This window comes from Humulus lupulus, chromosome 6 (assembly GCF_963169125.1).
Source record: "Humulus lupulus chromosome 6, drHumLupu1.1, whole genome shotgun sequence".
NCBI lineage: Eukaryota > Viridiplantae > Streptophyta > Magnoliopsida > Rosales > Cannabaceae > Humulus > Humulus lupulus.
The window spans coordinates 140,743,812-140,761,078 of NC_084798.1; the positions used below are offsets into that span (position 1 = coordinate 140,743,812).

Below are 17,267 nucleotides of genomic sequence, written 5' to 3' on the forward strand. Positions count from 1 at the left end.
TCCGGGTGAGATCATACCAGCACTAATGCACCGGATCCCATCAGAACTCCGCAGTTAAGCGTGCTTGGGCGAGAGTAGTACTAGGAGGGGTGACCTCCTGGGAAGTCCTTGTGTTGCACCCCTGAAAAAATCATTTTTTTTTTCTTCAAAAATCCACTTACGTCTCAAAAGTTTGTATTTTCTGTTTTAAATCTTTAAAGAGTCATTTATTTCGTTTCCCTTGAGGGGTTAACCCCGTGGTCACTCACAAGCAGCAAATAAGAAGTTCCTAGTTTATCCGAGGGAGGAAAGGGAGGACACACGCGTTCGCTATAAATGAATATTGCGGACCAGACATTTTGTGTGCGATCATACCAGCACTAATGCATCGGATCCCATCAGAACTCCGCAGTTACGCGTGCTTGGGCGAGAGTAGTACTAGGAAGGGTGACCACCTGGGAAGTCCTCGTGTTGCAACCCTGAAAAAATTATTTTTTTTTTGTTCTTCAAAAATCCACTTACGGCTCAAAAGTTTGTATTTTCTGTTATAAATCTTTAAAGAGTCATTGATTTCGTTTCCCTTGAGGGGTTAACACTGTGGTCACTAACAAGCAGCGAATAAAAAGTTCCTAGTTGATTCGAGGGAGAAAAGGGAGGACACACGCGTTAGCAATTAATGAATATTGCGGACCAAACATTCCGGGTGCGATCATACCAGCACTAATGCATCGGATCGATTCAGAACTCCGCAGTTACGCGTGCTTGGGCGAGAGTAGTCCTAGGAGGGGTGACCTCCTGGGTAGCCCTCGTGTTGCACCCCTGAAACCATCTTTTTTTTTTTTTGTTTTTCAAAAATCCACTTACGGCTCAATAGTTTGTATTTTTTGTTTTAAATCTTTAAAGAGTCATTCCTTTCGTTTCCCTTGAGTGGTTAACAGCGTGGTCACTAACATGCAGCGAATAGGAAGTTCCTAGTTGATTCGAGGGAGAAAAGGGAGGACCCACGCGTTCGCTATAGATGAATAATGCGAACCAAACATTCCAGGTGCGATCATACCAGAACGAATTCACCGGATCCCATCAGAACTCCGCAGTTAAGCGTTCTTGGGCGAGAGTAGAACTAGGAGGGGTGACCTCCTGGGAATTCCTCGTGTTGCTCCCCTGAAAAAATCATTTTTTTTTTGTTCTTCCAAAACCCACTTACAGCTCAAAAGTTTGTATTTTCTGTTTGAAATCTTCAAAGAGTCATTTATTTCGTTTCCCTCGAGGGGTTATCACCGTGGTCACTCACAAGCAGAGAATAAGAAGTTCTTAGTTGATCCGAGGGAGAAAATGGAGGACACACGCGTTCGCTATAAATGAATATTGCGGTCCAAACATTCCGGGTGCGATCATACCAGCTCTAATGCATCGGATCCCATCAGAACACCGCAGTTAAGCGTGCTTGGACGAGAGTAGTACTAGGAGGGGTGACCTCCTGGGAAGTCCTCTTGTTGCACCCCTGAAAACATCATTTTTTTTTTGTTCTTCAAAAATCCACTTACGGCTCAAAAGTTTGTCTTTTCTGTTTTCAATCTTTAAATACTCATTTATTTCGTTTGCCTTGAGGGGTTAACACTGTGGTCACTAACAAGCAGCGAATAAGAAGTTCCTAGTTGATCCGAGGGAGAAAAGGGATGACACACGAGTTCGTTATAAATCAATATTGTGGACCAGACATTCCGGGTGCGATCATACCACGACTAATGCATCGGATCCCATCAGAACTCCGCAGTTAAGCGTTCTTGGGCGAGAGTAGTCCTAGTAGGGGTGACCTCCTGGGTAGTCCTCGTGTTGCACCCCTGAAAACATCTTTTTTTTTTTGTTCTTAAAAAATCACTTACGGCTCAAAAGTTTATATTTTTTGTTTAAATCTTTAAAGAGTCATTTATTTCGTTTCCCTTGAGGGGTTAACACCGTGGTCACCCACAAGCAGCGAATAAGAAGTTCCTAGTTGATCCGAGGGAGGAAAGATAGGACACACGCGTTCGCTATAAATGAATATTGCGGACCAAACATTCCGTGTGCGATCATACCAGCACTAATGCTCCGGATCCCATCAGAACTCCGCAGTTAAGCGTGCTTGGGCGAGAGTAGTACTAGGAGGGGTGACCTCCTGGGAAGTCCTCGTGTTGCACCCTGAAAACTTCATTTTGTTTTTGTTCTTCAAAAATCCACTTACGGCTCAAAAGTTTGTATTTTTTGTTTTAAATCTTTAAAGAGTCATTTGTTTCGTTTCCCTTCAGAGGATCACACCGTGGTCACTAACAAGCAACGAATAAGAAGTTCCTAGTTGATCCGAGGGAGAAAAGGGAGGACACACGCGTTAGCAATTAATGAATATTGCGGACCAAACATTCCGGGTGCGATCATACCAGCACTAATGCACCGGATCCCATCAGAACTCCGCAGTTAAGCGTGCTTGGGAGAGAGTAGTACTAGTATGGGTGACCGCTTGGGAAGTCCTCGTGTTGCACCCCTGAAAACATCATTTTTTTTTTCTTCAAAAATCCACTTACGGCTCAAAAGTTTGTATTTTCTGTTTTAAATCTTGAAAGAGTCATTTATTTCGTTTCCCTTGAGGGGTTAACACCGTGGCCACTAACAAGCAGCGAATAAGAAGTTCCTAGTTGATCCGAGGGAGAAAAGGGAGGACACACGCGTTAGCAATTAATGAATATTGCGGACCAAACATTCCGGGTGCGATCATACCAACACTAATGCACCGGATCCCATCAGAACTCCGCAGTTAAGCGTGCTTGGGAGAGAGTAGTACTAGTATGGGTGACCGCTTGGGAAGTCCTCGTGTTGCACCCCTGAAAACATCATTTTTTTTTTCTTCAAAAATCCACTTACGGCTCAAAAGTTTGTATATTCTGTTTTAAATCTTGAAAGAGTCATTTATTTCGTTTCCCTTGAGGGGTTAACACCGTGGCCACTAACAAGCAGCGAATAAGAAGTTCTTAGTTGATCCGAGGGAGAAAAGGGAGGACACACGCGCTCGCTATTAATGAATATTGTGGACCAAACATTCCGGGTGCGATCATACCAGCACTAATGCACCGGATCCCATCAGAACTCCGCAGATAAGCGTGCTTGGGAGAGAGTAGTACTAGGAGGGGTGACCTCCTGGGAAGTCCTCGTGTCGCACCCTTGAAAAAATCATATTTTTTTTGTTCTTCAAAAATCCAATTACGGCTCAAAAGTTTGTATGTTCTGTTTTAAATCTTTAAAGAGTCATTGATATCGTTTCCCTTGAGGGGTTAACACCGTGGTCACTAACAAGAAGCGAATAAGAAGTTTCTAGTTGATCCGAGGGAGAAAAGGGAGGACACACGTGTTCGCTATATATGAATATTGCGCACCAAACATTCCGGGTGGGATCATACCAGCACTAATGCACCGGATCCCATCAGAACTCCACAATTAAGCGTGCTTGGGCGAGAGTAGTACTAGGAGGGGTGGCCTCTTGGGAAGTCCTCGTGTTGCACCCCTGAAAAAATCATTTTTTTTTTGTTCTTCAAAAATCCACTTACGGCTCAAAAGTTTGTATTTTCTGTTTTAAATCTTTAAAGAGTCATTTATTTCGTTTCCCTTGAGGGGTTAACCCCGTGGTCACTCACAAGCGGCGAATAAGAAGTTCCTAGTTGATCCGAGGGAGAAAAGGGAGGACACACGCGTTCGCTATAAATGAATATTGCGAACCAAACATTACGGGTGCGATCATACCAGAACTAATGCACCGGTTCCAATCAGAACTCCGCAGTTAAGCGTGCCTGGTCGAGAGTAGTACTAGGAGGGGTGACCTCCTGGGAAGTCCTCGTGTTGCTCCCCTGAAAAAATCATTTTTTTTTTGTTCTTCAAAAACCCACTCACATCTCAAAAGTTTGTATTTTCTGTTTTAAATCTTCAAAGAGTCATTTATTTCGTTTCCCTCGAGGGGTTAACACCGTGGTCACTCACAAGCAGCGAATAAGAAGTTCCTAGTTGATCCGAGGGAGGAAAGGGAGGACACACGCGTTCGCTGTAAATGAATATTGCGGACCAAACATTCCGGGTGAGTTCATACCAGCAATAATACACCGGATCCCATCAGAACTCCGCAGTTAAGCGTGCTAGGGCGTCAGTAGAACTAGGAAGGGTGACCTCCTGGGAAGTCCTCGTGTTGCAATCCTAAAAACATCATTTTGTTTTTTTTCTTCAAAAATCCACATACGACTCAAAAGTTTGTATTTTTTGTTTTAAATCTTTAAAGAGTCATTAGTTTCGTTTCCCTTGAGGGGTTAACACCGTGGTCACTAACAAGCAGCGAATAAGAAGTTCCTAGTTGATCCGAGGGAGAAAAGGGAAGACACACGAGTTCATTATAAATAAATATTGTGGACCAGACATTCCGGGTGCGATCATACCAGCACTAATGGATCGGATCCCATCAGAACTCCGCAGTTAAGCGTGCTTGGGCGAGAGTAGTCCTTGGAGGGGTGACCTCCTGGGTAGTCCTCGTGTTGCACCCCTGAAAACATCTTATTTTTTTTGTTCTTCAAAAATCCACTTACGGCTCAAAAGTTTGTATTTTTTGTTTTAAATCTTTAAAGAGTCATTAGTTTCGTTTCCCTTGAGGGGTTAACACCGTGGTCACTAACAAGCAGCGAATAAGAAGTTCCTAGTTGATCCGAGGGAGAAAAGGGAAGACACACGAGTTCATTATAAATAAATATTGTGGACCAGACATTCCGGGTGCGATCATACCAGCACTAATGGATCGGATCCCATCAGAACTCCGCAGTTAAGCGTGCTTGGGCGAGAGTAGTCCTTGGAGGGGTGACCTCCTGGGTTGTCCTCGTGTTGCACCCCTGAAAACATCTTATTTTTTTTGTTCTTCAAAAATCCACTTACGGCTCAAAAGTTTGTATTTTTTGTTTTAAATCTTTAAAGAGTCATTACTTTCGTTTCCCTTGAGGGGTTAACACCGTGGTCACTAACAAGCAGCGAATAAGAAGTTCCTAGTTGATCCGAGGGAGAAAAGGGAGGAAACACGCGTTCGCTATAAATGAATAATGTGAACCAAACATTCCGGGTGCGATCATACCAGAATTAATGCACCGGATCCCATCAGAATTCCGCAGTTAAGCGTGCTTGGGCGAGAGTAGTACTAGGAGGGGTGACCTCCTGGGAAGTCCTCGTGTTGCTCCCCTGAAAAAATCATTTTTTTTTGTTCTTCAAAAACCCGATTACGGCTCAAAAGTTTGTATTTTCTGTTTTAAATCTTTAAAGAGTCATTTATTTCGTTTCCCTTGAGGGGTTAACACCGTGGTCACAAACAAGCAGCGAATAAGAAGTTCCTAGTTGATCCGAGGGAGAAAAGGGAGGACACACGCGCTCGCTATAAATGAATATTGCGGACCAAACATTCCGGGTGGGATCATACCAGAACTAATGCACCGGATCCCATCAGAACTCCGCAGTTAAGCGTGCTTGGGCGAGAGTAGTACTAGGAGGGGTGACCTCCTGGGTAGTCCTCATGTTGCACCCCTGAAACCATCTTTTTTTTTTTTTTTGTTCTTCAAAAATCCACTTACGGCTCAAAAGTTTGTATTTTTTGTTTTAAATCTTTAAAGAGTCGTTTATTTCGTTTCCCTCGAGGGGTTAACACCGTGGTCACTCACAAGCAACGAATAAGAAGTTCCTAGTTGATCCGAGGGAGGAAAGGGAGGACACACGCGTTCGCTATAAATGAATATTGCGGACTAAACATTCCGGGTGAGATCATACCAGCACTAATGCACCGGATCCCATCAGAACTCCGCAGTTAAGCGTGCTTGGGCGAGAGTAGTACTAGGAGGGGTGGCCTCCTGGGAAGTCCTCGTGTTGCACCCCTGAAAAAATCATTTTTTTTTTCTTCAAAAATCCACTTACGGCTCAAAAGTTTGTATTTTCTGTTTTAAATCTTTAAAGAGTCATTTATTTCGTTTCCCTTGAGGGGTTAACTCCGTGGTCACTCACAAGCAGCGAATAAGAAGTTCCTAGTTGATCCGGGGGAGGAAAGGGAGGACACACGCGTTCGCTATAAATTAATATTGCGTACCAAACATTCCGGGTGCGATCATACCAGCACTAATGCACCGGATCCCATCAGAACTCCGCAGTTAAGCGTGCTTGGGCGAGAGTAGTACTAGGAGGGGTGACCTCCTGGGAAGTCCTCGTGTTGCACCCCTGAGAAAGTCATTTTTTTTTTGTTCTTCAAAAATCCACTTACGGCTCAAAAGTTTGTATGTTCTGTTATAAATCTTTAAAGAGTCATTGATTTCGTTTCCCTTGAGGGGTTAACACTGTGGTCAGTAACATGCAGCGAATAAAAAGTTCCTAGTTGATCCGAGGGAGAAAAGGGTGGACACACGCGTTCGTTATAAATAAATATTGCGGCCCAGACATTCCGGGTGCGATCATACCAGCACTAATGCATCGGATCCCATCAGAACTCCGCAGTTAAGCGTGCTTGGGCGAGAGTAGTCCTAGGAGGGGTGACCTCCTGGGAAGTCCTCGTGTTGCACCCCTGAAAACATCATTTTGTTTTTGTTTTTCAAAAATCCACTTACGGCTCAAAAGTTTGTATTTTCTGTTTTGAATCTTTAAAGAGTCATTAGTTTCGTTTCCCTTGAGAGGATCACACCGTGGTCACTAACAAGCAGAGAATAAGAAGTTCCTAGTTGATTCGAGGGAGAAAAGGGAGGACACACGCGTTAGCAATTAATGAATATTGCGGACCAAACATTCTGGGTGCGATCATACCAGCACTAATACACCGGATCCCATCAGAACTCCGCAGTTAAGCGTGCTTGGGCGAGAGTAGTACTAGTATGGGTGACCGCTTGGGAAGTCCTCGTGTTGCACCCCTGAAAACATCATTTTTTTTTTCTTCAAAAATCCACTTACGGCTCAAAAGTTTGTATTTTCTGTTTTAAATCTTGAAAGAGTCATTTATTTCGTTTCCCTTGAGGGGTTAACACCGTGGCCACTAACAAGCAACGAATAAGAAGTTCTTAGTTGATCCGAGGGAGAAAAGGGAGGACAGACGCGCATGCTATAAATGAATAATGCGGACCAAACATTCCGGGTGCGATCATACCAGCACTAGTGCACCGGATCCCATCAGAACTCCGCAGTTAAGCGTGCTTGGGCGAGAGTAGTCCTAGGAGGGGTGACCTCCTGGGAAGTCCTCGTGTTGCTCCCCTGAAAAAATCATTTTTTTTTTGTTCTTCAAAAACCCACTTACGGCTCAAAAGTTTGTATTTTCTGTTTTAAATCTTTAAAGAGTCATTGATATCGTTTCCCTTGAGGGGTTAACACCGTGGTCACAAACAAGCAGCGAATAAGAAGTTCCTAGTTGATCCGAGGGAGAAAAGGGAGGACACACGCGCTCGCTATAAATGAATATTGCGGACCAAACATTCCGGGTGGGATCATACCAGAACTAATGCACCGGATCCCATCAGAACTCCGCAGTTAAGCGTGCTTGGGCGAGAGTAGTACTAGGAGGGGTGACCTCCTGGGAATTCCTCGTGTTGCTCCCCTGAAAAAATAATTTTTTTTTTGTTCTTCAAAAACCCACTTACAACTCAAAAGTATGTATTTTCTGTTTTAAATCTTCAAAGAGTCATTTATTTCGTTTCCCTCGAGGGGTTAACACCGTGGTCACTCACAAGCAGCGAATAAGAAGTTCCTAGTAGATCCGAGGGAGGAAAGGGAGGACACACGCGTTCGCTGTAAATGAATATTGCGGACCAAACATTCCGGGTGAGATCATACCAGCAATAATACACCGGATCCCATCAGAACTCCGCAGTTAAGCGTGCTAGGGCGTACGTAGAACTAGGAAGGGTGACCTCCTGGGAAGTCCTCGTGTTGCAACCCTGAAAACATCATTTTGTTTTTTTTCTTCAAAAATCCACATACGACTCAAAAGTTTGTATTTTTTGTTTTAAATCTTTAAAGAGTCATTAGTTTCGTTTCCCTTGAGGGGTTAACACCGTGGTCACTAACAAGCAGCGAATAAGAAGTTCCTAGTTGATCCGAGGGAGAAAAGGGAAGACACACGAGTTCATTATAAATAAATATTGTGGACCAGACATTCCGGGTGCGATCATACCAGCACTAATGGATCGGATCCCATCAGAACTCCGCAGTTAAGCGTGCTTGGGCGAGAGTAGTCCTTGGAGGGGTGACCTCCTGGGTAGTCCTCGTGTTGCACCCCTGAAAACATCTTATTTTTTTTGTTCTTCAAAAATCCACTTACGGCTCAAAAGTTTGTATTTTTTGTTTTAAATCTTTAAAGAGTCATTACTTTCGTTTCCCTTGAGGGGTTAGCACCGTGGTCACTAACAAGCAGCGAATAAGAAGTTCCTAGTTGATCCGAGGGAGAAAAGGGAGGAAACACGCGTTCGCTATAAATGAATAATGCGAACCAAACATTCCGGGTGCGATCATACCAGAATTAATGCACCGGATCCCATCAGAATTCCGCAGTTAAGCGTGCTTGGGCGAGAGTAGTACTAGGAGGGGTGACCTCCTGGGAAGTCCTCGTGTTGCTCCCCTGAAAAAATCATTTTTTTTTTGTTCTTCAAAAACCCACTTACGGCTCAAAAGTTTGTATTTTCTGTTTTAAATCTTTAAAGAGTCATTGATATCGTTTCCCTTGAGGGGTTAACACCGTGGTCACAAACAAGCAGCGAATAAGAAGTTCCTAGTTGATCCGAGGGAGAAAAGGGAGGACACACGCGCTCGCTATAAATGAATATTGCGGACCAAACATTCCGGGTGGGATCATACCAGAACTAATGCACCGGATCCCATCAGAACTCCGCAGTTAAGCGTGCTTGGGCGAGAGTAGTACTAGGAGGGGTGACCTCCTGGGAATTCCTCGTGTTGCTCCCCTGAAAAAATAATTTTTTTTTTGTTCTTCAAAAACCCACTTACAACTCAAAAGTATGTATTTTCTGTTTTAAATCTTCAAAGAGTCATTTATTTCGTTTCCCTCGAGGGGTTAACACCGTGGTCACTCACAAGCAGCGAATAAGAAGTTCCTAGTAGATCCGAGGGAGGAAAGGGAGGACACACGCGTTCGCTGTAAATGAATATTGCGGACCAAACATTCCGGGTGAGATCATACCAGCAATAATACACCGGATCCCATCAGAACTCCGCAGTTAAGCGTGCTAGGGCGTACGTAGAACTAGGAAGGGTGACCTCCTGGGAAGTCCTCGTGTTGCAACCCTGAAAACATCATTTTGTTTTTTTTCTTCAAAAATCCACATACGACTCAAAAGTTTGTATTTTTTGTTTTAAATCTTTAAAGAGTCATTAGTTTCGTTTCCCTTGAGGGGTTAACACCGTGGTCACTAACAAGCAGCGAATAAGAAGTTCCTAGTTGATCCGAGGGAGAAAAGGGAAGACACACGAGTTCATTATAAATAAATATTGTGGACCAGACATTCCGGGTGCGATCATACCAGCACTAATGGATCGGATCCCATCAGAACTCCGCAGTTAAGCGTGCTTGGGCGAGAGTAGTCCTTGGAGGGGTGACCTCCTGGGTAGTCCTCGTGTTGCACCCCTGAAAACATCTTATTTTTTTTGTTCTTCAAAAATCCACTTACGGCTCAAAAGTTTGTATTTTTTGTTTTAAATCTTTAAAGAGTCATTACTTTCGTTTCCCTTGAGGGGTTAACACCGTGGTCACTAACAAGCAGCGAATAAGAAGTTCCTAGTTGATCCGAGGGAGAAAAGGGAGGAAACACGCGTTCGCTATAAATGAATAATGCGAACCAAACATTCCGGGTGCGATCATACCAGAATTAATGCACCGGATCCCATCAGAATTCCGCAGTTAAGCGTGCTTGGGCGAGAGTAGTACTAGGAGGGGTGACCTCCTGGGAAGTCCTCGTGTTGCTCCCCTGAAAAAATCATTTTTTTTTGTTCTTCAAAAACCCGATTACGGCTCAAAAGTTTGTATTTTCTGTTTTAAATCTTTAAAGAGTCATTTATTTCGTTTCCCTTGAGGAGTTAACACCGTGGTCACAAACAAGCAGCGAATAAGAAGTTCCTAGTTGATCCGAGGGAGAAAAGGGAGGACACACGCGCTCGCTATAAATGAATATTGCGGACCAAACATTCCGGGTAGGATCATACCAGAACTAATGCACCGGATCCCATCAGAACTCCGCAGTTAAGCGTGCTTGGGCGAGAGTAGTACTAGGAGGGGTGACCTCCTGGGTAGTCCTCATGTTGCACCCCTGAAACCATCTTTTTTTTTTTTTTTGTTCTTCAAAAATCCACTTACGGCTCAAAAGTTTGTATTTTTTGTTTTAAATCTTTAAAGAGTCGTTTATTTCGTTTCCCTCGAAGGGTTAACACCGTGGTTACTCACAAGCAGCGAATAAGAAGTTCCTAGTTGATCCGAGGGAGGAAAGGGAGGACACACGCGTTCCCTATAAATGAATATTGCGGACTAAACATTCCGGGTGAGATCATACCAGCACTAATGCACCGGATCCCATCAGAACTCCGCAGTTAAGCGTGCTTGGGCGAGAGTAGTACTAGGAGGGGTGGCCTCCTGGGATGTCCTCGTGTTGCACCCCTGAAAAAATCATTTTTTTTTCTTCAAAAATCCACTTACGGCTCAAAAGTTTGTATTTTCTGTTTTAAATCTTTAAAGAGTCATTTATTTCGTTTCCCTTGAGGGGTTAACTCCGTGGTCACTCACAAGCAGCGAATAAGAAGTTCCTAGTTGATCCGGGGGAGGAAAGGGAGGACACACGCGTTCGCTATAAATTAATATTGCGTACCAAACATTCCGGGTGCGATCATACCAGCACTAATGCACCGGATCCCATCAGAACTCCGCAGTTAAGCGTGCTTGGGCGAGAGTAGTACTAGGAGGGGTGACCTCCTGGGAAGTCCTCGTGTTGCACCCCTGAAAAAGTCATTTTTTTTTTGTTCTTCAAAAATCCACTTACGGCTCAAAAGTTTGTATGTTCTGTTATAAATCTTTAAAGAGTCATTGATTTCGTTTCCCTTGAGGGGTTAACACTGTGGTCAGTAACAAGCAGCGAATAAAAAGTTCCTAGTTGATCCGAGGGAGAAAAGGGTGGACACACGCGTTCGTTATAAATAAATATTGCGGCCCAGACATTCCGGGTGCGATCATACCAGCACTAATGCATCGGATCCCATCAGAACTCCGCAGTTAAGCGTGCTTAGGCGAGAGTAGTCCTAGGAGGGGTGACCTCCTGGGAAGTCCTCGTGTTGCACCCCTGAAAAAGTCATTTTTTTTTTGTTCTTCAAAAATCCACTTACGGCTCAAAAGTTTGTATGTTCTGTTATAAATATTTAAAGAGTCATTGATTTCGTTTCCCTTGAGGGGTTAACACTGTGGTCAGTAACAAGCAGCGAATAAAAAGTTCCTAGTTGATCCGAGGGAGAAAAGGGTGGACACACGCGTTCGTTATAAATAAATATTGCGGACCAAACATTCCGGGTGAGATCATACCAGCAATAATACACCGGATCCCATCAGAACTCCGCAGTTAAGCGTGCTAGGGCGTACGTAGAACTAGGAAGGGTGACCTCCTGGGAAGTCCTCGTGTTGCAACCCTGAAAACATCATTTTGTTTTTTTTCTTCAAAAATCCACGTACGACTCAAAAGTTTGTATTTTTTGTTTTAAATCTTTAAAGAGTCATTAGTTTCGTTTCCCTTGAGGGGTTAACACCGTGGTCACTAACAAGCAGCGAATAAGAAGTTCCTAGTTGATCCGAGGGAGAAAAGGGAAGACACACGAGTTCATTATAAATAAATATTGTGGACCAGACATTCCGGGTGCGATCATACCAGCACTAATGGATCGGATCCCATCAGAACTCCGCAGTTAAGCGTGCTTGGGCGAGAGTAGTCCTTGGAGGGGTGACCTCCTGGGTAGTCCTCGTGTTGCACCCCTGAAAACATCTTATTTTTTTTGTTCTTCAAAAATCCACTTACGGCTCAAAAGTTTGTATTTTTTGTTTTAAATCTTTAAAGAGTCATTACTTTCGTTTCCCTTGAGGGGTTAACACCGTGGTCACTAACAAGCAGCGAATAAGAAGTTCCTAGTTGATCCGAGGGAGAAAAGGGAGGAAACACGCGTTCGCTATAAATGAATAATGCGAACCAAACATTCCGGGTGCGATCATACCAGAATTAATGCACCGGATCCCATCAGAATTCCGCAGTTAAGCGTGCTTGGGCGAGAGTAGTACTAGGAGGGGTGACCTCCTGGGAAGTCCTCGTGTTGCTCCCCTGAAAAAATCATTTTTTTTTGTTCTTCAAAAACCCGATTACGGCTCAAAAGTTTGTATTTTCTGTTTTAAATCTTTAAAGAGTCATTTATTTCGTTTCCCTTGAGGAGTTAACACCGTGGTCACAAACAAGCAGCGAATAAGAAGTTCCTAGTTGATCCGAGGGAGAAAAGGGAGGACACACGCGCTCGCTATAAATGAATATTGCGGACCAAACATTCCGGGTGGGATCATACCAGAACTAATGCACCGGATCCCATCAGAACTCCGCAGTTAAGCGTGCTTGGGCGAGAGTAGTACTAGGAGGGGTGACCTCCTGGGTAGTCCTCATGTTGCACCCCTGAAACCATCTTTTTTTTTTTTTTTGTTCTTCAAAAATCCACTTACGGCTCAAAAGTTTGTATTTTTTGTTTTAAATCTTTAAAGAGTCGTTTATTTCGTTTCCCTCGAAGGGTTAACACCGTGGTTACTCACAAGCAGCGAATAAGAAGTTCCTAGTTGATCCGAGGGAGGAAAGGGAGGACACACGCGTTCCCTATAAATGAATATTGCGGACTAAACATTCCGGGTGAGATCATACCAGCACTAATGCACCGGATCCCATCAGAACTCCGCAGTTAAGCGTGCTTGGGCGAGAGTAGTACTAGGAGGGGTGGCCTCCTGGGAAGTCCTCGTGTTGCACCCCTGAAAAAATCATTTTTTTTTCTTCAAAAATCCACTTACGGCTCAAAAGTTTGTATTTTCTGTTTTAAATCTTTAAAGAGTCATTTATTTCGTTTCCCTTGAGGGGTTAACTCCGTGGTCACTCACAAGCAGCGAATAAGAAGTTCCTAGTTGATCCGGGGGAGGAAAGGGAGGACACACGCGTTCGCTATAAATTAATATTGCGTACCAAACATTCCGGGTGCGATCATACCAGCACTAATGCACCGGATCCCATCAGAACTCCGCAGTTAAGCGTGCTTGGGCGAGAGTAGTACTAGGAGGGGTGACCTCCTGGGAAGTCCTCGTGTTGCACCCCTGAAAAAGTCATTTTTTTTTTGTTCTTCAAAAATCCACTTACGGCTCAAAAGTTTGTATGTTCTGTTATAAATCTTTAAAGAGTCATTGATTTCGTTTCCCTTGAGGGGTTAACACTGTGGTCAGTAACAAGCAGCGAATAAAAAGTTCCTAGTTGATCCGAGGGAGAAAAGGGTGGACACACGCGTTCGTTATAAATAAATATTGCGGCCCAGACATTCCGGGTGCGATCATACCAGCACTAATGCATCGGATCCCATCAGAACTCCGCAGTTAAGCGTGCTTGGGCGAGAGTAGTCCTAGGAGGGGTGACCTCCTGGGAAGTCCTCGTGTTGCACCCCTGAAAAAGTCATTTTTTTTTTGTTCTTCAAAAATCCACTTACGGCTCAAAAGTTTGTATGTTCTGTTATAAATCTTTAAAGAGTCATTGATTTCGTTTCCCTTGAGGGGTTAACACTGTGGTCAGTAACAAGCAGCGAATAAAAAGTTCCTAGTTGATCCGAGGGAGAAAAGGGTGGACACACGCGTTCGTTATAAATAAATATTGCGGACCAAACATTCCGGGTGAGATCATACCAGCAATAATACACCGGATCCCATCAGAACTCCGCAGTTAAGCGTGCTAGGGCGTACGTAGAACTAGGAAGGGTGACCTCCTGGGAAGTCCTCGTGTTGCAACCCTGAAAACATCATTTTGTTTTTTTTCTTCAAAAATCCACGTACGACTCAAAAGTTTGTATTTTTTGTTTTAAATCTTTAAAGAGTCATTAGTTTCGTTTCCCTTGAGGGGTTAACACCGTGGTCACTAACAAGCAGCGAATAAGAAGTTCCTAGTTGATCCGAGGGAGAAAAGGGAAGACACACGAGTTCATTATAAATAAATATTGTGGACCAGACATTCCGGGTGCGATCATACCAGCACTAATGGATCGGATCCCATCAGAACTCCGCAGTTAAGCGTGCTTGGGCGAGAGTAGTCCTTGGAGGGGTGACCTCCTGGGTAGTCCTCGTGTTGCACCCCTGAAAACATCTTATTTTTTTTGTTCTTCAAAAATCCACTTACGGCTCAAAAGTTTGTATTTTTTGTTTTAAATCTTTAAAGAGTCATTACTTTCGTTTCCCTTGAGGGGTTAACACCGTGGTCACTAACAAGCAGCGAATAAGAAGTTCCTAGTTGATCCGAGGGAGAAAAGGGAGGAAACACGCGTTCGCTATAAATGAATAATGCGAACCAAACATTCCGGGTGCGATCATACCAGAATTAATGCACCGGATCCCATCAGAATTCCGCAGTTAAGCGTGCTTGGGCGAGAGTAGTACTAGGAGGGGTGACCTCCTGGGAAGTCCTCGTGTTGCTCCCCTGAAAAAATCATTTTTTTTTGTTCTTCAAAAACCCGATTACGGCTCAAAAGTTTGTATTTTCTGTTTTAAATCTTTAAAGAGTCATTTATTTCGTTTCCCTTGAGGAGTTAACACCGTGGTCACAAACAAGCAGCGAATAAGAAGTTCCTAGTTGATCCGAGGGAGAAAAGGGAGGACACACGCGCTCGCTATAAATGAATATTGCGGACCAAACATTCCGGGTGGGATCATACCAGAACTAATGCACCGGATCCCATCAGAACTCCGCAGTTAAGCGTGCTTGGGCGAGAGTAGTACTAGGAGGGGTGACCTCCTGGGTAGTCCTCATGTTGCACCCCTGAAACCATCTTTTTTTTTTTTTTTGTTCTTCAAAAATCCACTTACGGCTCAAAAGTTTGTATTTTTTGTTTTAAATCTTTAAAGAGTCGTTTATTTCGTTTCCCTCGAGGGGTTAACACCGTGGTCACTCACAAGCAGCGAATAAGAAGTTCCTAGTTGATCCGAGGGAGGAAAGGGAGGACACACGCGTTCCCTATAAATGAATATTGCGGACTAAACATTCCGGGTGAGATCATACCAGCACTAATGCACCGGATCCCATCAGAACTCCGCAGTTAAGCGTGCTTGGGCGAGAGTAGTACTAGGAGGGGTGGCCTCCTGGGAAGTCCTCGTGTTGCACCCCTGAAAAAATCATTTTTTTTTTCTTCAAAAATCCACTTACGGCTCAAAAGTTTGTATTTTCTGTTTTAAATCTTTAAAGAGTCATTTATTTCGTTTCCCTTGAGGGGTTAACTCCGTGGTCACTCACAAGCAGCGAATAAGAAGTTCCTAGTTGATCCGGGGGAGGAAAGGGAGGACACACGCGTTCGCTATAAATTAATATTGCGTACCAAACATTCCGGGTGCGATCATACCAGCACTAATGCACCGGATCCCATCAGAACTCCGCAGTTAAGCGTGCTTGGGCGAGAGTAGTACTAGGAGGGGTGACCTCCTGGGAAGTCCTCGTGTTGCACCCCTGAAAAAGTCATTTTTTTTTTGTTCTTCAAAAATCCACTTACGGCTCAAAAGTTTGTATGTTCTGTTATAAATCTTTAAAGAGTCATTGATTTCGTTTCCCTTGAGGGGTTAACACTGTGGTCAGTAACAAGCAGCGAATAAAAAGTTCCTAGTTGATCCGAGGGAGAAAAGGGTGGACACACGCGTTCGTTATAAATAAATATTGCGGCCCAGACATTCCGGGTGCGATCATACCAGCACTAATGCATCGGATCCCATCAGAACTCCGCAGTTAAGCGTGCTTGGGCGAGAGTAGTCCTAGGAGGGGTGACCTCCTGGGAAGTCCTCGTGTTGCACCCCTGAAAACATCATTTTGTTTTTGTTCTTCAAAAATCCACTTACGGCTCAAAAGTTTGTATTTTCTGTTTTGAATCTTTAAAGAGTCATTAGTTTCGTTTCCCTTGAGAGGATCACACCGTGGTCACTAACAAGCAGAGAATAAGAAGTTCCTAGTTGATTCGAGGGAGAAAAGGGAGGACACACGCGTTAGCAATTAATGAATATTGCGGACCAAACATTCTGGGTGCGATCATACCAGCACTAATACACCGGATCCCATCAGAACTCCGCAGTTAAGCGTGCTTGGGCGAGAGTAGTACTAGTATGGGTGACAGCTTGGGAAGTCCTCGTGTTGCACCCCTGAAAACATCATTTTTTTTTTCTTCAAAAATCCACTTACGGCTCAAAAGTTTGTATTTTCTGTTTTAAATCTTGAAAGAGTCATTTATTTCGTTTCCCTTGAGGGGTTAACACCGTGGCCACTAACAAGCAACGAATAAGAAGTTCTTAGTTGATCCGAGGGAGAAAAGGGAGGACAGACGCGCATGCTATAAATGAATAATGCGGACCAAACATTCCGGGTGCGATCATACCAGCACTAGTGCACCGGATCCCATCAGAACTCCGCAGTTAAGCGTGCTTGGGCGAGAGTAGTCCTAGGAGGGGTGACCTCCTGGGAAGTCCTCGTGTTGCACCCCTGAAAACATCATTTCGTTTTGGTTCTTCAAAAATCCACTTACGGCTCAAAAGTTTGTATTTTCTGTTTTAAATCTTTAAAGAGTCATTAGTTTCGTTTCCCTTGAGAGGATCACACCGTGGTCACTAACAAGCAGCGAATAAGAAGTTCCTAGTTGATCCGAGGGAGAAAAGGGAGGACACACGCGTTAGCAATTAATGAATATTGCGGACCAAACATTCCGGGTGCGATCATACCAGCACTAATGCACCGGATCCCATCAGAACTCCGCAGTTAAGCGTGCTTGGGCGAGAGTAGTACTAGTATGGGTGACCGCTTGGGAAGTCCTCGTGTTGCACCCCTGAAAACATCATTTTTTTTTCTTCAAAAATCCACTTACGGCTCAAAAGTTTGTATTTTTTGTTTTAAATCTTTAAAGAGTCATTACTTTCGTTTCCCTTGAGGGGTTAACACCGTGGTCACTAACAAGCAGCGAATAAGAAGTTCCTAGTTGATCCGAGGGAG

General features: G+C 44.0%; 45 non-coding genes and 6 pseudogenes across 45 annotated transcripts; all 51 read left to right on the forward strand.

The window, feature by feature from the left end:
* Positions 1-3: 3 nt before the first annotated feature.
* On the forward strand, positions 4-122 carry LOC133788084 (5S ribosomal RNA). Its single transcript, XR_009873063.1, has one exon. It is a non-coding gene; the product is annotated as a 5S ribosomal RNA (ribosomal RNA).
* Positions 123-340: 218 nt separating this feature from the next.
* Positions 341-459, forward strand: LOC133786676 (5S ribosomal RNA). Its single transcript, XR_009871822.1, has one exon. It is a non-coding gene; the product is annotated as a 5S ribosomal RNA (ribosomal RNA).
* Positions 460-680: 221 nt separating this feature from the next.
* On the forward strand, positions 681-799 carry LOC133787147 (5S ribosomal RNA; annotated as a pseudogene).
* Positions 800-1,022: 223 nt separating this feature from the next.
* On the forward strand, positions 1,023-1,141 carry LOC133786744 (5S ribosomal RNA). Its single transcript, XR_009871889.1, has one exon. It is a non-coding gene; the product is annotated as a 5S ribosomal RNA (ribosomal RNA).
* A 221-nt stretch (positions 1,142-1,362) lies between these two features.
* Positions 1,363-1,481, forward strand: LOC133787006 (5S ribosomal RNA). The gene has a single exon (XR_009872142.1). It is a non-coding gene; the product is annotated as a 5S ribosomal RNA (ribosomal RNA).
* Positions 1,482-1,702: 221 nt separating this feature from the next.
* LOC133787064 (5S ribosomal RNA) lies at positions 1,703-1,821 on the forward strand. Its single transcript, XR_009872196.1, has one exon. It is a non-coding gene; the product is annotated as a 5S ribosomal RNA (ribosomal RNA).
* Positions 1,822-2,040: 219 nt separating this feature from the next.
* Positions 2,041-2,159, forward strand: LOC133787901 (5S ribosomal RNA). The gene has a single exon (XR_009872889.1). It is a non-coding gene; the product is annotated as a 5S ribosomal RNA (ribosomal RNA).
* Positions 2,160-2,379: 220 nt separating this feature from the next.
* Positions 2,380-2,498, forward strand: LOC133788037 (5S ribosomal RNA). Its single transcript, XR_009873018.1, has one exon. It is a non-coding gene; the product is annotated as a 5S ribosomal RNA (ribosomal RNA).
* A 218-nt stretch (positions 2,499-2,716) lies between these two features.
* LOC133786550 (5S ribosomal RNA) lies at positions 2,717-2,835 on the forward strand. Its single transcript, XR_009871705.1, has one exon. It is a non-coding gene; the product is annotated as a 5S ribosomal RNA (ribosomal RNA).
* Positions 2,836-3,053: 218 nt separating this feature from the next.
* LOC133786370 (5S ribosomal RNA) lies at positions 3,054-3,172 on the forward strand. The gene has a single exon (XR_009871534.1). It is a non-coding gene; the product is annotated as a 5S ribosomal RNA (ribosomal RNA).
* A 221-nt stretch (positions 3,173-3,393) lies between these two features.
* On the forward strand, positions 3,394-3,512 carry LOC133786759 (5S ribosomal RNA). The gene has a single exon (XR_009871904.1). It is a non-coding gene; the product is annotated as a 5S ribosomal RNA (ribosomal RNA).
* A 221-nt stretch (positions 3,513-3,733) lies between these two features.
* LOC133787034 (5S ribosomal RNA) lies at positions 3,734-3,852 on the forward strand. The gene has a single exon (XR_009872169.1). It is a non-coding gene; the product is annotated as a 5S ribosomal RNA (ribosomal RNA).
* Positions 3,853-4,073: 221 nt separating this feature from the next.
* Positions 4,074-4,192, forward strand: LOC133787152 (5S ribosomal RNA; annotated as a pseudogene).
* A 221-nt stretch (positions 4,193-4,413) lies between these two features.
* Positions 4,414-4,532, forward strand: LOC133786907 (5S ribosomal RNA). The gene has a single exon (XR_009872047.1). It is a non-coding gene; the product is annotated as a 5S ribosomal RNA (ribosomal RNA).
* A 221-nt stretch (positions 4,533-4,753) lies between these two features.
* On the forward strand, positions 4,754-4,872 carry LOC133787070 (5S ribosomal RNA). Its single transcript, XR_009872201.1, has one exon. It is a non-coding gene; the product is annotated as a 5S ribosomal RNA (ribosomal RNA).
* A 221-nt stretch (positions 4,873-5,093) lies between these two features.
* Positions 5,094-5,212, forward strand: LOC133786619 (5S ribosomal RNA). The gene has a single exon (XR_009871768.1). It is a non-coding gene; the product is annotated as a 5S ribosomal RNA (ribosomal RNA).
* A 220-nt stretch (positions 5,213-5,432) lies between these two features.
* LOC133786853 (5S ribosomal RNA) lies at positions 5,433-5,551 on the forward strand. Its single transcript, XR_009871994.1, has one exon. It is a non-coding gene; the product is annotated as a 5S ribosomal RNA (ribosomal RNA).
* A 225-nt stretch (positions 5,552-5,776) lies between these two features.
* LOC133786285 (5S ribosomal RNA) lies at positions 5,777-5,895 on the forward strand. The gene has a single exon (XR_009871452.1). It is a non-coding gene; the product is annotated as a 5S ribosomal RNA (ribosomal RNA).
* A 218-nt stretch (positions 5,896-6,113) lies between these two features.
* Positions 6,114-6,232, forward strand: LOC133786346 (5S ribosomal RNA). The gene has a single exon (XR_009871510.1). It is a non-coding gene; the product is annotated as a 5S ribosomal RNA (ribosomal RNA).
* Positions 6,233-6,453: 221 nt separating this feature from the next.
* LOC133788157 (5S ribosomal RNA) lies at positions 6,454-6,572 on the forward strand. Its single transcript, XR_009873132.1, has one exon. It is a non-coding gene; the product is annotated as a 5S ribosomal RNA (ribosomal RNA).
* Positions 6,573-6,793: 221 nt separating this feature from the next.
* LOC133786593 (5S ribosomal RNA) lies at positions 6,794-6,912 on the forward strand. The gene has a single exon (XR_009871744.1). It is a non-coding gene; the product is annotated as a 5S ribosomal RNA (ribosomal RNA).
* A 218-nt stretch (positions 6,913-7,130) lies between these two features.
* On the forward strand, positions 7,131-7,249 carry LOC133786435 (5S ribosomal RNA). The gene has a single exon (XR_009871596.1). It is a non-coding gene; the product is annotated as a 5S ribosomal RNA (ribosomal RNA).
* A 221-nt stretch (positions 7,250-7,470) lies between these two features.
* Positions 7,471-7,589, forward strand: LOC133786500 (5S ribosomal RNA). The gene has a single exon (XR_009871657.1). It is a non-coding gene; the product is annotated as a 5S ribosomal RNA (ribosomal RNA).
* A 221-nt stretch (positions 7,590-7,810) lies between these two features.
* On the forward strand, positions 7,811-7,929 carry LOC133787122 (5S ribosomal RNA; annotated as a pseudogene).
* A 221-nt stretch (positions 7,930-8,150) lies between these two features.
* Positions 8,151-8,269, forward strand: LOC133786908 (5S ribosomal RNA). Its single transcript, XR_009872048.1, has one exon. It is a non-coding gene; the product is annotated as a 5S ribosomal RNA (ribosomal RNA).
* Positions 8,270-8,490: 221 nt separating this feature from the next.
* On the forward strand, positions 8,491-8,609 carry LOC133786620 (5S ribosomal RNA). The gene has a single exon (XR_009871769.1). It is a non-coding gene; the product is annotated as a 5S ribosomal RNA (ribosomal RNA).
* Positions 8,610-8,830: 221 nt separating this feature from the next.
* On the forward strand, positions 8,831-8,949 carry LOC133786501 (5S ribosomal RNA). Its single transcript, XR_009871658.1, has one exon. It is a non-coding gene; the product is annotated as a 5S ribosomal RNA (ribosomal RNA).
* Positions 8,950-9,170: 221 nt separating this feature from the next.
* Positions 9,171-9,289, forward strand: LOC133787123 (5S ribosomal RNA; annotated as a pseudogene).
* Positions 9,290-9,510: 221 nt separating this feature from the next.
* LOC133786909 (5S ribosomal RNA) lies at positions 9,511-9,629 on the forward strand. The gene has a single exon (XR_009872049.1). It is a non-coding gene; the product is annotated as a 5S ribosomal RNA (ribosomal RNA).
* A 221-nt stretch (positions 9,630-9,850) lies between these two features.
* On the forward strand, positions 9,851-9,969 carry LOC133786621 (5S ribosomal RNA). The gene has a single exon (XR_009871770.1). It is a non-coding gene; the product is annotated as a 5S ribosomal RNA (ribosomal RNA).
* Positions 9,970-10,189: 220 nt separating this feature from the next.
* LOC133787045 (5S ribosomal RNA) lies at positions 10,190-10,308 on the forward strand. Its single transcript, XR_009872179.1, has one exon. It is a non-coding gene; the product is annotated as a 5S ribosomal RNA (ribosomal RNA).
* A 225-nt stretch (positions 10,309-10,533) lies between these two features.
* LOC133786718 (5S ribosomal RNA) lies at positions 10,534-10,652 on the forward strand. Its single transcript, XR_009871862.1, has one exon. It is a non-coding gene; the product is annotated as a 5S ribosomal RNA (ribosomal RNA).
* Positions 10,653-10,869: 217 nt separating this feature from the next.
* LOC133786357 (5S ribosomal RNA) lies at positions 10,870-10,988 on the forward strand. Its single transcript, XR_009871521.1, has one exon. It is a non-coding gene; the product is annotated as a 5S ribosomal RNA (ribosomal RNA).
* A 221-nt stretch (positions 10,989-11,209) lies between these two features.
* On the forward strand, positions 11,210-11,328 carry LOC133786626 (5S ribosomal RNA). The gene has a single exon (XR_009871775.1). It is a non-coding gene; the product is annotated as a 5S ribosomal RNA (ribosomal RNA).
* Positions 11,329-11,549: 221 nt separating this feature from the next.
* On the forward strand, positions 11,550-11,668 carry LOC133787124 (5S ribosomal RNA; annotated as a pseudogene).
* A 221-nt stretch (positions 11,669-11,889) lies between these two features.
* LOC133786910 (5S ribosomal RNA) lies at positions 11,890-12,008 on the forward strand. Its single transcript, XR_009872050.1, has one exon. It is a non-coding gene; the product is annotated as a 5S ribosomal RNA (ribosomal RNA).
* Positions 12,009-12,229: 221 nt separating this feature from the next.
* On the forward strand, positions 12,230-12,348 carry LOC133786622 (5S ribosomal RNA). Its single transcript, XR_009871771.1, has one exon. It is a non-coding gene; the product is annotated as a 5S ribosomal RNA (ribosomal RNA).
* A 220-nt stretch (positions 12,349-12,568) lies between these two features.
* LOC133786854 (5S ribosomal RNA) lies at positions 12,569-12,687 on the forward strand. The gene has a single exon (XR_009871995.1). It is a non-coding gene; the product is annotated as a 5S ribosomal RNA (ribosomal RNA).
* Positions 12,688-12,912: 225 nt separating this feature from the next.
* Positions 12,913-13,031, forward strand: LOC133786286 (5S ribosomal RNA). The gene has a single exon (XR_009871453.1). It is a non-coding gene; the product is annotated as a 5S ribosomal RNA (ribosomal RNA).
* Positions 13,032-13,248: 217 nt separating this feature from the next.
* LOC133786368 (5S ribosomal RNA) lies at positions 13,249-13,367 on the forward strand. Its single transcript, XR_009871532.1, has one exon. It is a non-coding gene; the product is annotated as a 5S ribosomal RNA (ribosomal RNA).
* Positions 13,368-13,588: 221 nt separating this feature from the next.
* On the forward strand, positions 13,589-13,707 carry LOC133788158 (5S ribosomal RNA). Its single transcript, XR_009873133.1, has one exon. It is a non-coding gene; the product is annotated as a 5S ribosomal RNA (ribosomal RNA).
* Positions 13,708-13,928: 221 nt separating this feature from the next.
* LOC133787125 (5S ribosomal RNA) lies at positions 13,929-14,047 on the forward strand (annotated as a pseudogene).
* Positions 14,048-14,268: 221 nt separating this feature from the next.
* On the forward strand, positions 14,269-14,387 carry LOC133786911 (5S ribosomal RNA). The gene has a single exon (XR_009872051.1). It is a non-coding gene; the product is annotated as a 5S ribosomal RNA (ribosomal RNA).
* Positions 14,388-14,608: 221 nt separating this feature from the next.
* LOC133786623 (5S ribosomal RNA) lies at positions 14,609-14,727 on the forward strand. The gene has a single exon (XR_009871772.1). It is a non-coding gene; the product is annotated as a 5S ribosomal RNA (ribosomal RNA).
* Positions 14,728-14,947: 220 nt separating this feature from the next.
* On the forward strand, positions 14,948-15,066 carry LOC133786855 (5S ribosomal RNA). Its single transcript, XR_009871996.1, has one exon. It is a non-coding gene; the product is annotated as a 5S ribosomal RNA (ribosomal RNA).
* A 225-nt stretch (positions 15,067-15,291) lies between these two features.
* Positions 15,292-15,410, forward strand: LOC133786288 (5S ribosomal RNA). Its single transcript, XR_009871455.1, has one exon. It is a non-coding gene; the product is annotated as a 5S ribosomal RNA (ribosomal RNA).
* Positions 15,411-15,628: 218 nt separating this feature from the next.
* LOC133786380 (5S ribosomal RNA) lies at positions 15,629-15,747 on the forward strand. Its single transcript, XR_009871543.1, has one exon. It is a non-coding gene; the product is annotated as a 5S ribosomal RNA (ribosomal RNA).
* A 221-nt stretch (positions 15,748-15,968) lies between these two features.
* LOC133788159 (5S ribosomal RNA) lies at positions 15,969-16,087 on the forward strand. Its single transcript, XR_009873134.1, has one exon. It is a non-coding gene; the product is annotated as a 5S ribosomal RNA (ribosomal RNA).
* Positions 16,088-16,308: 221 nt separating this feature from the next.
* Positions 16,309-16,427, forward strand: LOC133788076 (5S ribosomal RNA). The gene has a single exon (XR_009873055.1). It is a non-coding gene; the product is annotated as a 5S ribosomal RNA (ribosomal RNA).
* Positions 16,428-16,645: 218 nt separating this feature from the next.
* LOC133788057 (5S ribosomal RNA) lies at positions 16,646-16,764 on the forward strand. Its single transcript, XR_009873037.1, has one exon. It is a non-coding gene; the product is annotated as a 5S ribosomal RNA (ribosomal RNA).
* A 221-nt stretch (positions 16,765-16,985) lies between these two features.
* LOC133786521 (5S ribosomal RNA) lies at positions 16,986-17,104 on the forward strand. The gene has a single exon (XR_009871677.1). It is a non-coding gene; the product is annotated as a 5S ribosomal RNA (ribosomal RNA).
* Positions 17,105-17,267: the final 163 nt, after the last annotated feature.